At 40.8% G+C, this 15,267-nt stretch overlaps 1 long non-coding RNA gene across 1 annotated transcript in view; it reads left to right on the forward strand.

Moving 5' to 3' along the window:
* Positions 1 to 2,038: 2,038 nt before the first annotated feature.
* The window catches only part of LOC142088538 (uncharacterized), a 222,551-nt gene continuing 209,322 nt past the window's right edge, over positions 2,039 to 15,267 (forward strand). Inside the window, exon 1 of the long non-coding RNA XR_012675862.1 lies at positions 2,039 to 2,102. This is a non-coding gene — a long non-coding RNA (uncharacterized LOC142088538). The remainder of the gene's footprint in view (positions 2,103 to 15,267) is intronic.

Genomic DNA, 15,267 nt, shown 5'->3' on the forward strand with positions numbered 1-15,267 from the left:
GGCGGGGCTGTACGGAACGTTCTGGACAGCGCACGAGGCATCGCCCCGCCCCTGCGCCACGTGACCGCGGCGGCGGCAGCGGCGGCAGCGGGGTGTGAGGGCCGCGGCGGGCTGAGGGAGCGGCGGCGGCGGGCGGGCGAGAACAGTACGTGCTTCGCTGCCTCTGCTTGTGAGGCAGGTGCCCAGTGACACCCTCGCAGTCTCCGAGCGTGGGGTCTTTTCTGTGCCTGGTGCTGTGATGCTGCGTGGTGTCGTGTCCGCTCCCCCCTCCCCGTAGCAGGAGCGAGGGGGGCTTTGCTTGAGGCTATACATTTCTTACAGTCTTCCTACTCGGTTGTTAGTCTCTGGCTTCTCTGCTAATTAGGTCAGGCCATCAGTATAATTTCAGGTGATCTGTGTTAATGGCCAACTGAGGATGTTGCTGTTTGGGTATAACAGCGTTCACAAGGCAGATTTGCATGGGAGAGAAGCAGCTGCACGTTGGGGTGGTTGCAGCCGGGATTTGTCTGGAGTTAAGTAAATACGCAAAGATTCATGCCCAATATTTCTGTTGAAACAGAGTGACAGAACAGGGTTTAATTGTATCTGGTTTATGACCTGTTGGGTGGGTCAAAGGAAGGCATGCAGCAGCCACAACTATACGCTCCACCTATGCAGGACTATGAGAAGATACTAAATTATCTTGTTATCACAATGTAATCGTAAATGAATAATTCCCATTAATTTATATCTATCTTTAGATATAATTCATATACACTTGAAGACATTGTTTACAGTCTGTGGAATAATTGCTGATAAGAAAGGCATAAAAATGACACTTCTGATAACACTGGCTGGGACCAGGCATTAAGGGGAATTGGTCTGAATTGATTTTTAAAATAGATTAATTAGACTAGGTGTTTTTCAGATTTAAACTTTGATTTCATGTGGCTTACTTTGTGACAAGAGTTTTTTGCTTGCTGGTTTGTGTTTTTTGGGGTTTTTTTTAAGCTTCAGCTGTGGTTTAGTCTTTCAAGGTTGGCTTGTACAAAGTAGATGGCTTTAAAAAGGTTTCTTCTGAGATCTCAAAATGCTTATGTTAGGAGTTCACGTGCTTTTTGGAGCAGCAGAATAATGGATCCTTAAGGATTGCTCCACATGTTTGATTGCAAGAGTACGTGTTAAGCCAGCTAGAGTAAGCAAGATCAATATAAGATTCAGCATATGCACTATAAATAGTATCTAAGTCTTCAGAGTCCTTGTCACATTTCTCTTCCTTGCTATTCCTGGGGGTGGGCATCCTACCACAGTCTCAGAGTGACAGAAAAGGTAAGCCAGTTTCCCTCCATACACCCTGCAAGTATCCAGAGGATGCAAACCAAGAACTCAGCTAAGAGATTCAGTTCAGTGCCAGATTACCAGCTAATTGCTGAGCATGGTCGTCTCTCCTGTGCCATCTTCAGAGACTGAAGCCATTTAAAGTATGCTCTGAGTGGAAGACTGAGTAACCTGCACTTGAGGCTGTTTTACAAGATCTTCTTGCAATTTTTTGATTGGATTGGAGTTGTTCATGACAGATGTATTGTGCAGACATTATATTGTATTGCATACAAAATACTCTAAGACTTAAATTAGGGTCCTGTTGTTGACTTTGAGAAGTTGTAGCACATCGAACCTCAGACCTGCTACGAATACACATTGCAATACAAAATTATCTTGCACCTGAATCCTGTCTGTAACCACCCCCAAGTCCAGCCTCTGCCCCATGCAAACCTTTCTCCTCAGGGTAAGTGGCACTCGCCCCAGGCGGCACAGCTATGTGGAGGAAGTGGCTTGTCCCTGATGCTGTAGGCTTTGTGGTACCACAGTGCTCTGCTCACTTCTACAGGGTTAAGTTTTACTTAATTTATGGGAGACTTATAGGGACCATTACTTTGCTTTGGAGGATATAGATACTAACTTAGGAATCATTCCCATTTTTACTCATGAACAAGCAACTTTGTATTTTGATCTGCTCTTTTCCTTCCTGACCCCTCTTCCCCTTTCGTTTTTTTGACAGTGTAGACAAGTCCCAGCAGACTTGCTGATGTTGCCTCCGAGTGAAATATTCAAGCACTGGAAAGGTAAGATCTCATTTATAAGCAGCAGTGAATGGGTTTGCGCGTATCTGCCATGTGCATACCCATCATCAGCACTGGGAACATTGTGAGGTAGCAGATTTTGATATTTCTGTTTGTATTATCAACTGTCAAACAGGCAACAGAGTCCTCCAAAAAGCTGGCATGCTGATAATCTGCTCACGTCCTGTGCTACAAGAGTATTTTCTGTGGCTTCTGATAGGAAGTTTATTATAAAGCATGAAATGCTGTGTGGTACAATGGCTTTTCTGGGTACCTTCTTGCATTCAGTACCTGTGTGGTTGCCTGGAACAGATGACTCAGATCCCTCCCCTTCATATGCTGGAGAACCAGGTGAAGTCCTGAGTCAAGGGCATTTGAGTGTACAGGAAAAATGCCTTGTTTAGGCGGGGGGAAATGTCAATTAAATGTTTAGAAAAGATCACGTGGACTGTTCTCTGGTTATGGTCAGGCTACTTACTCAAGCCAGACCTTGCAATGATGTACGGGCTGAATTTTGTTCTGATGTGGAAGGAAGTGGTCTTTTAGCAGGTGGAGAGGTACTTCCATGTGTTTTGGGCTTTGATTTGGTTTTTTTTCAGATCCTTAGTCCTTCATGAGTTAGCCTGCGGGGGCTTATTTATGGGAAACACAGATGCTTCCTAAGACCCATCTTGGGTAGGGACTATCATTTCAAGGTCCCAGAAGTGGGACCTAACTCTCCAGTTAGTCATCCTTGTGAGATAGGGTGAAGGGGGTGATGACAGAGTAGTTTCCATGGCTGTTGCCAGATTTGAAGGTCCCACATGGAAAGTTGACCAGGTCAGAAGACTGTTTCCTACAACATTTATTTTTTAAAAAAAAAAAAAAAGTGTGTGTGGGGAAGTGGTTGTCTACATTTGTTTTTGCAGTGAAAGACTGAAAAAGAAACAAGATACTGAGTTTTCTCTCCTATCCATTTGCTTGCTGCTGGTGTTTTCCTAACACCTCCTCCTCCCCAATTTTATTTCTGTCTTCTGATTTTGGATAAAAAATGTTCAGGTGCTAATGTTCAGGTGCTAATGGGCTCTAATTATTTTTATTTGATTATACATGGAAGTCATTAATAAAGAGTCTGGTTAGTCTTATTTGCTCATGTTTTACTCTTCTAGCTCTCGGGATATCACCATTGCCGTAGTTCTTCAGAGTGGCTCCTTATCTAGGTCTGAATTTCTGAAAGCAAATTTATTTATCTCCCTGTGCTTTTGAAACAATGGTTCAGGGTAGCGAGGAACTGTCAGATTGGGAGCTGGTGTCACCACGTAATGGTAAAATGATTTGCTTCTCCAGTCTGATTAGAGTGAGAAACCAGTGTTCATGGGAGAGCAGACTTCAATGGTGATACTTCTAGCTGAAGACCAATAAAGTGCTTGGGGAAGTAATTTAGCAATGAAGTAATTTTATGATAATGTTATAGCATGACATTAATAAACAGCATGAGCTTGACATACAGTAGTAGAAAAATGACTGATCTGTAATGCTGTTATGTATTACAAGTCTAAGGATATGTCAAAATACTGTTTTCTGTCAGGAAAAAACACAAAGATCTCCGTAGTTCACGGTGTACGTAAAAAGAAAATGTTCATAGCAGAAAGCTGTGTCAGGCAATAAACAGTTTTTGTGGGGCATTAAATGAGAAAGTGGAGTTACGAACTCTATACCTATGAATATGGCTCCTACCGGAGGAGGAACACAATCTAAATGAATAAACTTCAATGTAATCAAAATACTTTTCCATTTTCAAGCATGTCTGAAAGTTCAGAGTTGCTGATGCCTTGGATTTTTCATTGAAAATATTTAAGGTGTTATGTTTTTAGGGAAGAAATAGTTGAAGACAAGTAATTGAGGGCGAGAGACGGCAAAGTAAGTGGAAGAGAGATGTGACACAATTGAACACATTCAGGGGTTGGTTCTTTTTTGCTGTCTCCCTGGAGCACAAAGCTTGCAACTCAGGTCTTTCTAAGGATATAAAACTCTTGTCCCTCTTACGAATCAAAAAAAAAAAAAGTATGTGCTGTGTGTAGTCATAATAAATTTGGGGATGTAAATTTTTATGTGCATACAATTTTCTAGACTAGGTCTTAGACTGTAAATTGTTTCTGATTACATCTGCTTAAGTGTGTATAACACCAGAAACTACCATTCTCTATATGCAGTGAAGGTTGTAAGGCTGTGTTATCTTATACTTATTGATAGCAAATTAGTATTATTGTATGCAAATTTAGTATCACTACCCAGGTTATGAGTAATAACATCTGCCTGGACAGACCTAATACAGATCCTGTTCTTTAAAAATGGCACACATCTTCCCTTTTTATTTCTGTTTCCTCTCAGACAAAGAAGTGCTTTCCTGTCTTATTTTATATCAGGCGCTATTTCCTTGTCCTGATGTCAACGTGGCATTAGCCTTACAGCAATCCTTTGTGTTTACCCTGTTTCTATGTTTGTTCACAAAAGTCTTTATTGCTGGCTGCCTTTGGCTTGTTTTCAAGAAGCCCGTAACGCGCTCTGAGCTTCTACTTAAGGAATAAGCAGATATAAGGCCTGCCTTGGTTTTTCTTTTGCTTCTTGCCTTTGCTAACATGCTTTACATATAAAACAATGCCCTATCTGGACTTAAGGTGTTTCAGCCGCTTTCAACTTCCACGTCTTCATTTTTTTCTTTCTTTTTTTAGTCCAAGTGGCTTCTGGGGTGTCAACAGAACCTGCTATTTTTAAAACCTTTTCTGATGTAATGTTTCTTTTCCCCATCTTGCCAACTATTTCTGCTTTGTTGCCTTCATCCCCTTTACGAATTTGACACCTTCGTAATTTAATCTCCCAGTCAATGTCTTGCTTTGCTCACGTCTCGAGCATGCCAATTACATTACACTTCTCCCTTAGCACATGTGCTTCTAATTCACTGTACTGTCACATACCAACTCCAAGCATTGCTACGGATCATGTTTATGGTTCAATCCTTCCTTGTCCACTGCAAGGAGGGGGAAGTAGTAAGGTGTAGTTCATTCACCCTCCCTCTGTTACCAGTGTGGAATGCTTGCTGGTGAACTGAAGGGGGTCGTATGACAAAAATTTTTTTGCTTATGACCTTCACTGGGGAAAACAGTCTTCCAGCTAGGAGTCTTTAATAATGGGATCATACGTGCTACGTTGTTTGAGTGCAAAAACCTAATCCTAAATTAAAGGTTGTATTCTTTTAATGCTGACTTCTGCCATTACTTACAGGATTATGTTCTACTGTTTGCACCAGTCGGCTGCTACAAAACAGCTGGCCATGCTGTATGGCTGCTGCTGTAAGCTGCTTTTTGATAAGGGGAAGGAGAGTCCAAAAGATGAGGCTGCCTCTCCTACCCTTGTTCCATGTGTAGCAGAGGTAGTGAATCCAGGTTCTTAAGGATTTGTTTCCAATAACTGGGATCTCTGGTATGTAAGAGTGAACTCTGAGAGGTATGTAATAAAGGCTGCAGTGCAAGTTCATCCCTCTTAGTCAAGAAAGTAATCTCTCTCTTCTATCTGGCCATGTGTTTTCATTACTTTTGCAGGACTACCAGTTTCAAATAAATTCGATAGAGATGTAGTAATGAATGACACAGGTTGTTGGGTGGAGCAAACAGACTTTGTGGTTGCTTAAACGTTGTTTCCCTAAGAAAACAAGCCTAAAATCAAATGCCTCCCGGTGTGGGAGGACATATGAAAAATATTTGCATAAGGAATCTACAGTCCCCTAATTGTGGCATTTTCCATGTCTCTCAAAACCATTTAAAAGCTCCTTCTGTAACCACCAGCTCTGTGGCTGTGGCATACCGGCTGGTATTTCTGGCCAGTGCTGCTGCTCTGGCTGACGTGCAGGTCAGGTTTTCATTCACACAGCAGTATTACCCATCCTTGACAGCCTCTGGAATGATCCTGACTCTGAAAGCCTCTCTTGACTTCTGAGCTTTAGGCAATACCCCTGGAGAGCAGAGGCCAAATACATATCGCAGTTTGGTCAGTGTGACTGCTAATGTCTTGAATAACAGGTTTCTTGAGGTCACTCCAGCATCTATGAACTAAAAATTGAGTAGAGTAATTCAGGGGGTACAGGACCTGACCATGAAGGCCACAAAACATATTGGGTAAATACTAGAGAGCTGGTCAGGGTGTTCCTCGTGAGTAATAGCACATCAATAATACATATTGCACGTTAATAGCACACACTTTTGCAGCTTACAATATAGATGAATGTGGCAGCTACCCCAGCTTTCTTCAGAGTTACAAGGTATTAAGAGTCTTCCGTGAAATGCTGTCCCATTAAAGTTGATGGCAGTGTTGGATGTACCTTATAGGATGTATTTATTTTCTTACATTTCTTAGCACTCTCCCTCTTTGTCCTTCAGCAGTTGATTGCTTTCAACCTGGGGACTCTGCCTGTTAGGCTTGGGAGAATTCCCAGGTGTTATGTGTGTAAGAATATGGTTATGAGAAGGCATATTAGTTTTTGAGAGTGGATCTCTTTTACTGCAGTAATAAATCTTAAGAGATAGCAAACAATGCTGATATATAGGCAACCAGATTAAAGTTTGGAAATAAGAACATAATTGCTGGCATGCCTGTCTTTTTTGATCATGTACAGTGTTCAGCTTAGGTAATGACAGGCTTATATCTGTATTTGAAAGCCAATGCCATGTTGCATTTACAGCTTAATACAAATAAGCAGAATTCTTTTGTGCTTCAGTGAGTGAGTGTAATTGCTGGCAGATGTGAGTTTAGGTTAGCATTCCCAAATTGCTCACCATTTACAGAGTTCCCCTGAAACCACGCTGTAGCACAAGCCTCTGGTTCGGCGACAGGAGGGTGAAGGCTACACCACTGTAATACGAATGGGCAGCCAAGGCAAGACTTCTCCTCCCTAGAAGAGCCAGCACTGCAATACCCCTAATGTCTCACAATTCTGGCAGGCAGCCTGATGTTCCTTATGGAAAAATGCAGCTTTGACAGTTTCTTCTATGACTTGATCATCCAGATGTTAGTCTGGTTTACTCTTGATGCCATGCTGGTGTATTTTTGGTAGTTCAGGATTACAGTAAAGTTTACAGCCTGTCATTCTGTTGTTCCAAAAGTCCTTTCCTGTTCTGTGGTGCTGCATCTTATATTAAAGTGTGGCTGTAAGAAAATCCCGTCATTTTCATTAAAACACTGCGCAGCAAGAGGTCTGATTTATTGGCTTGAGTAAAGACATTGTTCCCCCACCATGTACTTGATACAAGAGAAGTCCGAAGAAATCCATGTCTTTTTATATACCAGATATCTAGGATGAGTACTGTAAAAATGCCTCATTTGAGTCGAATACTATCAGATCCCTCTGAATGTTTTGCCAAAATTGGGTGCTATAGTTCTTGCACTGCTCAAACATCTTTTCCCCATCCTTCATTCCTTCTGAGCCTTCCAGCGCTTGACGGGAGCAGAACTAGGGGTGCCAGAGTACTAACACTGAAAAGGAGGACGAGGTCTATGGGGGTAAGATAGCTTAGCCCTTTCCTTAACTGCCCACAGTGCTACAGAATAGCCTGTACCCCTGGGCAAAAAAATCTCCAATTCTTTGATACTCAAGACCCCAATTTGAACCTGAGCTTGCACGGAGCAGAGGCAATATGGAGGCAAAACTGCATCACAAGTCTAGTTTTGAGGGTGAAGGCATTCTCATCGGGCTGGGTTCGTATGAAGCCAATATATAACTACTGCTAGTTCATTTCTAAGATAGTTAGTGAAAGTACTCTAAAATAGGATGATTTCACAAGTGAAATGGTGTTTTGTGACCAAGTTGTGGAAGCTCTCCTGCTTAGTTTGCAGCTTCCTCAGATGTAGTCATGTCAAAGCTGGGTTGAGTCTCATTCCTTTAGAAACCTTCCCTGGGATATAGGTAGGGAGAAATGATCACTGTTTGAATTTTCAGAGCAATGCCTTGAGCAAAAAATGTGCTGGGGTTCTGCAATAAAAACAAGATTAGCTGGATTAATAGCACAGATTTTTAGAACAGAGGGTGATGGATATATGCATCAACCAAGGAAAGATCCATATGTATTGATCTTATATATAAATATGCAAGCTGGAAGAGTAGTAAGGAGAACTTCCTTAACATACTTGTGTTAGAAATGAAATGAAATACTCTGAGCTTAGAGATAAATTGGATGTAGCTCGTCAGTATACCAATGTATCAGACTGGCTCTGAAAGCCCAGCTTTTCTGTGAGGAATTGCTTGCCTTTCTGTAATATTGGCCCATGGTGATGCAAATAGTCCAAAGAAATACGTATTCTGTAACTTTTCTTACAAAATGGAGGATTTTCTTTACTATGAACAGCAGCACGCCTTTACTTTCAGCTGCTGAAGCCGAGCCCCTCAATGTCAAGTACAAGTCTGAAACAAATTTTTATGGTTGAATTGTAAACTGCAGGAGATGCTTCTAATCACAGTGGCTCTTTCTGATTTAGGCAGCCACAATGTGAAATTAGCTACTATAAATAAAGTTCTTCCACACTTGTTTTCATAAGGATGATGTTGCACGCAAAGCTTAACCTCAGCATCAGTTTTGAAAAAAATAACTGCGGTGCTTAGCTGCTGAGGGCAACCTTAGCTTTTTTACAATTGATAGTTGTTTCCCAGCTTTATTACATCACCTCCATTGGTGCTGCAAGATTAATGTAGGAAATTTTGTGCAAATACACTCGATCAAGAAGCCTTTGTGTCACCGTAAGCTCTTAAAGATGTTCATTGCAATGTAGCATAATTGGCAAGGTCACCATGGAACAAACCTCCGTGATTTATAAGTTACAAATATGAAGACTTTAGGAAAGTTGGAGAAGTACTTTACAGGTCACCTTTATTTTTCCTACCATAGATGCCATGCTTCACAGGATTCCTTTATGTCGTTACGTATTATTGAAGTGAATAAAGAAGTCCCTGTATGTTTAGTTGAGTAGAATATTTGCTACAGTTTTGGGAGATTTCCTTCAGAAGAGGCAAATTGAAGAAGCACCAAATAAAATATGAATGCTCAATTAAAATGCATAGGGATGTAAATTTTGCTGGAAATAATGCATTTAATCAACTGACAGCATAGAGAGCTGGAATTTATTTCTACTGTGGTGGTGCCTTGAAATCCCCCTGGGATGTGTTGCCATTGTGCAGGTGGTAGTATAAAATGTACAGGATGAAACAGTGCTCGCCTGGAAGAGCCTAATGTCTGACTGGAAAAGAGCAGGAGAACGGAGGTGATGGTATTTACACTTGAAAAATAGGAAGCCAAGGCCTGGAAGAGGTAAATGAATTAGCCAAAGTTAAACAGAAAGTTTCTAGTTAGCGAGAGAACTGGAAGCAGATCTGCATCTCAGGCAAGGCTTTGGCCAAAAGCTCACTGTCCCTCTTGATAAATGCATTTTGATTGCTAGTAGAACAAAACATAACTTGTCATTTACGTAAGATATATTTTCATTCTTTTTAGGAATTGAAAAACCAGGAGGCTGGGCAGTGAGAATTCAGAGCACTGCGGTGATGCCAGCCAGCTCCTTAGACACCAGAATATCTGTCTGTCTGTTTTGAACTTAGTTCCTTTCCTTTTGAAATTCCAGGTACTAATTATCGAGCAGATCTGCTGAAAATTCTGTATTAATAATTTGCTTTTATCTTGAAACCACCTTCTCACAAAAAAAGCATTGCCTTTTGACCAGCTCTAGAGTTGATTGAAATACACAAACTAAAAAATGTCCATGTTAAAACTTGTGGAAACTTGAAACTTTTGTGAGTATTGAGATCCTTTGAAAACGTGTGGCTTCTCCTACTCCATATCATACGAGTGAGGTTTTTTTTTGTTTTGATTTGTTTTTTTTTTTAAGTAATGACTTCTATTTCTGATGGCTAATGCAAATACCTATGTTGTAGTTTTGGCCAAGTTTGTCAAAGACCCCAGACTTACAAACACAGTCTGAAATTTAAATGTATATAAGAAGGTTCAAATACTTCTGTACAGTATTCCTAGAAAAACAGACCTAGCAAAGCCAGTATGAAATTTTAGTCTTAAATATATTATAAGTCCTGCTGGTAGTGCTGCCTGTAATTAAGCTTGCCTCACATTTCCCATTATAAGACCCTGTTTTCAGTTATAACTTTGCCAAATTTTAACTGTTTGGGCTGAAACTTTCCATGCTGAATGTCTGCCTCAGATGAATTGTTTGGAAAGCTTCAACAAAAAATGGTTTCACCATTTCTGGGAATGAAATTAAGAGAAAAATATTTTCTTTTGCCCATGCAAACTTAATTCTGGCATTTCCTAAGTTTTGAGTGCTTGGGTCTGTAACCTTGATGTTTTTGTATATGTATGTTTACATTTCCTTCAGAAAAGGAAAGTTTATAAAATAATGCCTACATGGATATATTTGGACAGCTAGAGAACTTTTAACTTGACATGAAAACTGTAAATAATTTACTTAGGTTGGAAACAATCTAATTACATTGATTTATTGTTTATCCTTGGGCAAATTGCTTCAGGCCTGATTTCAACAAACCCATCTTTCATAAGGGACTGGACTATGGATTAGTTTTAAGATTGGTCTCTTAATTTAACTTTTATTTCAGTTCTTAGATACGAGGTATGGCTAATGCTCTCCTCCTCCACAGTTTGCTGCCAGACTGAATTAAGTTTACAGGGCATTTTGATTTGAGTTGTTGGAATACACCCTGATATCACCCAAATCTATTTCAGTAGCAGGCTTGATCTTTAGCTGTTTGAAGTAAGGTTGTCTTCTGCACTACCCTGTGTGTCTCCAGATACCAAGACCATCCAGAAATCTAATTTTAGTTGGATCTCTGATGGTTTCTACTAGCCAAAATTTGACTTGCTATTCCCTAAGTCCCTCCCTTCTCCAAAGAAAGAAATTAAAGGAATATCCCAAAGCTCAGACTTAATAAAATGGGAGGGAAAGAGAAACTGTAACAGGCACTCAAAATGCTTTGGAAAAAGATTGTTTCTTCTAGATGCATATAAAATGGAGAGGAGTTGTGAGATATCAGCCACCGTTATTGCATGTACAATAGTGCAGTTTTGTCCTGCTGGCTACAAACTCCTTAAACAAGGAGGCATGAGCTCTTGCTTTTGGAAAACAGCTTAGCTGTTGTTTCTGCTTATCATGCTGGCTGGAATTATTTCTTTTGCTTGTGCTGCCCCTGCATTGAGCTGTTCCCTGTAGCTGTGTGTTTCAGTCCTAGCCCCTGCTCAGGAAGTGCATCTGCTGGCAATCGGCCTCCAAGAGATTTTGGGATTTAGGGCTTTTAGCAGTATAGCCAGTGCCTTGTGGTCCAGCTCTGACTTTACTGGATGCTTTGGTTATCCCTACCGGATCGGTCATTACACAAACATGTAAAGCAACATAGTCACTGCCTAAAGTCCAAAATACAAGACTGGATGGGTGGGAGGGGAATGGAGAGCTGCTTGGATAGGCCTTGAATTAGTCTGTGAGCCTTCGGTCAAAGGTAGAGTAGAAAAAGTCAGCACCTACTGCTGCATGTTAGAGGCCATCTCAGATGAGTGGAAACATCACTTTATCTTTGCATGACTTGAAATTGTCTCTCCTTGGTCTGAGCTAGCCAGTTTAGCATGACTGGATCACATGTTGCTCCCTGAATGGCTGTTGAATGACAAAAGAGGATGTGAGCCAGTAGAGAAGATACTTGGGAAGCTACAAACGTGTTAGTATTTGTCTATGGGCTGACATGAGTGGGAACAAGATGAGGGAGCATACTAAATGGGAGCACAGGACTATATTCTATTTCCATTAAGGCATCAGGCCTGCAGATGGATGGTGGACAAGTCACTGCTGCTTTGATCCTGTTTTCTGCTCACCTTCACCTGTGCACTTAGCGAGAAGTCTCTCTGGAGCTGTGAGCATGCTGTGTGCCATGTGTGTGTCGGTGTGGCCACAGTGCAGCTGGAAACCTCGCCAGAGCCTTTGAGGCCCCGTTACGTGCTTTGTATTTACTCTTTTTCTATCCCAGCTTTGTTTTCTCCCCTTTCACCTCCATCCCTGTTGGTTGCTCCTGACTGTAACTGAGATTTGGTGTAATCCTGTGACCAAAACTCTGCTTTCTGTTTCTGCACCATCTTCCCTCACTGGCAGAACTGAAGCTGAAGCAAAGGAAGAAAGCAATTGTGACTCTTCTCTAAATGCAGGTCAGTTCCAGGGAGAGATCTAAGCTGGTACATGGGATTTGAGGGAAATGATGTTGATATCTATCCTGAAAGAAGGACGTTATTGGGAAATACTGCCTGTATCAAAAGCAGACCCATGCTTCAGAAATTGCCATCTGATGCCAGAGTCCTCAAAAACTGCTGTCCCATACACAGGTTATTTAGAGACACAGCTACTGGTGATGGAAACTTTAGGATATCTTCACGTTTCCTGGCTTTTACCATAGATGCTTATTTATTGTTTGTTTGTCATTGTTCACTTATCCAAAATATTTCAGAGAATTGTGTCTTCCACCAAAGAAAAGTCTGTAGTTGAGGCTTGGTTGGATTCCTTCATATTTTAAATAGAGAGTTTTGCGGGCTTACATTTGGGAAATGGCAAAAATCCCAGGAGTGTTTTGTATCATGGCTCCTAGGAACCACAGCAGACTTCTGGGACCATTTCCATTAGCCTGGACTATGGAAGAAGAGTCTTTGAAGTTCTTACAGTTTAGGGAGGGATGCAAAGGGTGAAGATAGTGAGACACAGAAGTGAAAAGCCTTTTTCAACACTATGTTAACTGGTCATAGCAGGGATGAGACCCTCCCCACCACCCTGCTTGTGGTGTGGACTGAAGAGACCTAGCTGGTACACAGAGGGTGTTTGTAGGAAAGCGTTGGGTGGATAGTTGTTCAACTTATTGAATAAAGTTGAAGAAAGCCACAGTTGATTAGTTTCACTCACAACAGGGGAAAACAAAAAACAGTTTGGAGAACTCAGGTGTATGAGTGTATGGCTTCATTCTGCTGAGCATAGAGATGCTGGGCTTCTGGGTGTTGTTTTGGAAACTGTTCAGAAACTGACAGTGTAACTTGCATCTTGGGGCCCCTGACAGGTCAGATCTAGTTATGTGTGGACACGGTTATTTTAGTGGTACCTTCAAGGTAACCTCTATTTTTGTTGCATATTTGACTTTAATTACTGGATAGATTTTTTTAGTGGGGGGAAAAAAAAGTTTCTGGTTGAAGTATTCGTGAAGTAATTAAGATGGATTTTTTTTTTTGAAGAGGAGAGTTGTTAGGGAATCAGACAGGTGTGTAAATTATATCATTTGTGTTAACATTATTATTGCCAGGGTTTTTTAGTTGCACTGCCCAGGAAATTCTTTTGAAAAAAAAAATGGTGCCAGCTTGATACATTTTTCTGTATTATTGGCAAGAGCTGTGACAACAATGAAATCATTTTCTGTCTCTGTGCTGCAGGCCCAAGGCAAGACTTTCTTCCTTTCACAGCTTCTTGTGTACTTAGCTCTAAGTAAAATTAACTCTAAATAAATGTAGTTTGATCAAAAGAACATGCATCTCCATAAATTACCTTAACTCCCTTCTGAGGCTAATAACGACTGCCCCCAGACAGAATCAGTGCAGTCCTCCATCTTCTAATGGTGGCCATTTTCCATTAAAAGAAGAAAAAAAAGACTTTGCTCCAGCCTATCAAGGAAGGAATTACCAGAGGACTATAAACTGCATTCCCACTTCAAAGGCTTCTAAGCTAACTTGGATTAGACTCCTGTCTTGAATGCTGTCCTGTGGAAGGGCTCTATCCAGCAGCTAACAAGCTTGGCCCCGTTACGTCTCTGAACTCAGTCCCTTAAAGATGGGAGTGGTGGTATATACCGAAGGGGAAGTTGTTTGCATAGCATTTCTCTTGAAATGTTGTCTCCGTCTCACTCTGTTCCTAAACCACGTGTGCATTCTTTCTAACTAAGTTTCAATGGATGTGGTATTTTCCTTCACTTCCTCTCCTGAAGGAGTGTTGACGTGCTATTAAACAGCTGCTTTGTTCTGCTCCAGAGATGGGTGCCCTTTCGGAGTGGCTGAAATAACTCCTGCCAGCCTACAGCTTGTGTGAAGCTGTTGGGATTGCTCAGGACCAAGTTTATAGAGGAGCAGTGTGTCTATGTGGCAGATGATCTGGAAAGGTACTTTCTTGTATACATGGGTTACACGTCCAACGGGTATCTGTTACCACCGTTGGAACCTGTTGTACAGCTTTTGTTCTCAATTCAGCAAAATACTGAAGCAATTCTATACCTTTATTTATTGAAGCTCAAATATATAACTAAAAACCTGTTGTACTGAATAAGAGCCTTGAGAAATTAGGCTGTCTTCAAGAACATTTCTTGGAATGAGTATGACAGGAAAGTCAGCTTCATATTAATTGTATATACCAGTGGTCTGCATACATGTAATCCTTGCTTTCCTTTCCTAGCTGCTCAGTGGGTTTTTTTTACATACTTTGTAGGTTCAGCACAAGAATGATCTTTCATTCTTATTTCTACCATTATCTAAGTCTGGAATACTGCCATATGATATCTGTAATCCTGATGGGCTTCCAATTAATGTCCTGCTTCTGCAGCTGAGTCTTTCTAGGAGTATCTCTGTTGATCACAGAACATCCTTTCGGGAAACTGGCTACCGAGAGTTTATTAATAGGGGAGTTTACAATATTCTATCAAGGCAGTGATTTAACACTAAATAAAAAGTGTTCCTGTATTAAAATTTAAAGTAGTGTTATGTTTTGAGCTTTATAGTGTACGTAAGTGCTGTTATGATCTGTGAACATCATACCAAAGATTACACAAGAAAGAAGGCGCTGCAGAAGTTAAAGATGGGTTAAAGTTGGGCATCATATGCTGATTTCCCTAGAGGACTCTCCTTTGGTGTGTGCACAAGTAATTTCAACATTCACCTGTTTTCATTGTGATATAATTACAAAATTACATATTTTTGTCACTTCATTCAGTTTATAATTCGTTAAATTGTTTTGGATTATGCTCCCAGAAGGGGGCGAAAACATGAGTAACAGTATATGAGGAAAAAAAGTATTGACATCTAAAACAAAGAAGAAAAATAGGAATCAAGAAATAAGATTA

The sequence above is a fragment of the Calonectris borealis genome, chromosome 15 (genome assembly GCF_964195595.1).
Source record: "Calonectris borealis chromosome 15, bCalBor7.hap1.2, whole genome shotgun sequence".
NCBI classification, from domain to species: domain Eukaryota; kingdom Metazoa; phylum Chordata; class Aves; order Procellariiformes; family Procellariidae; genus Calonectris; species Calonectris borealis.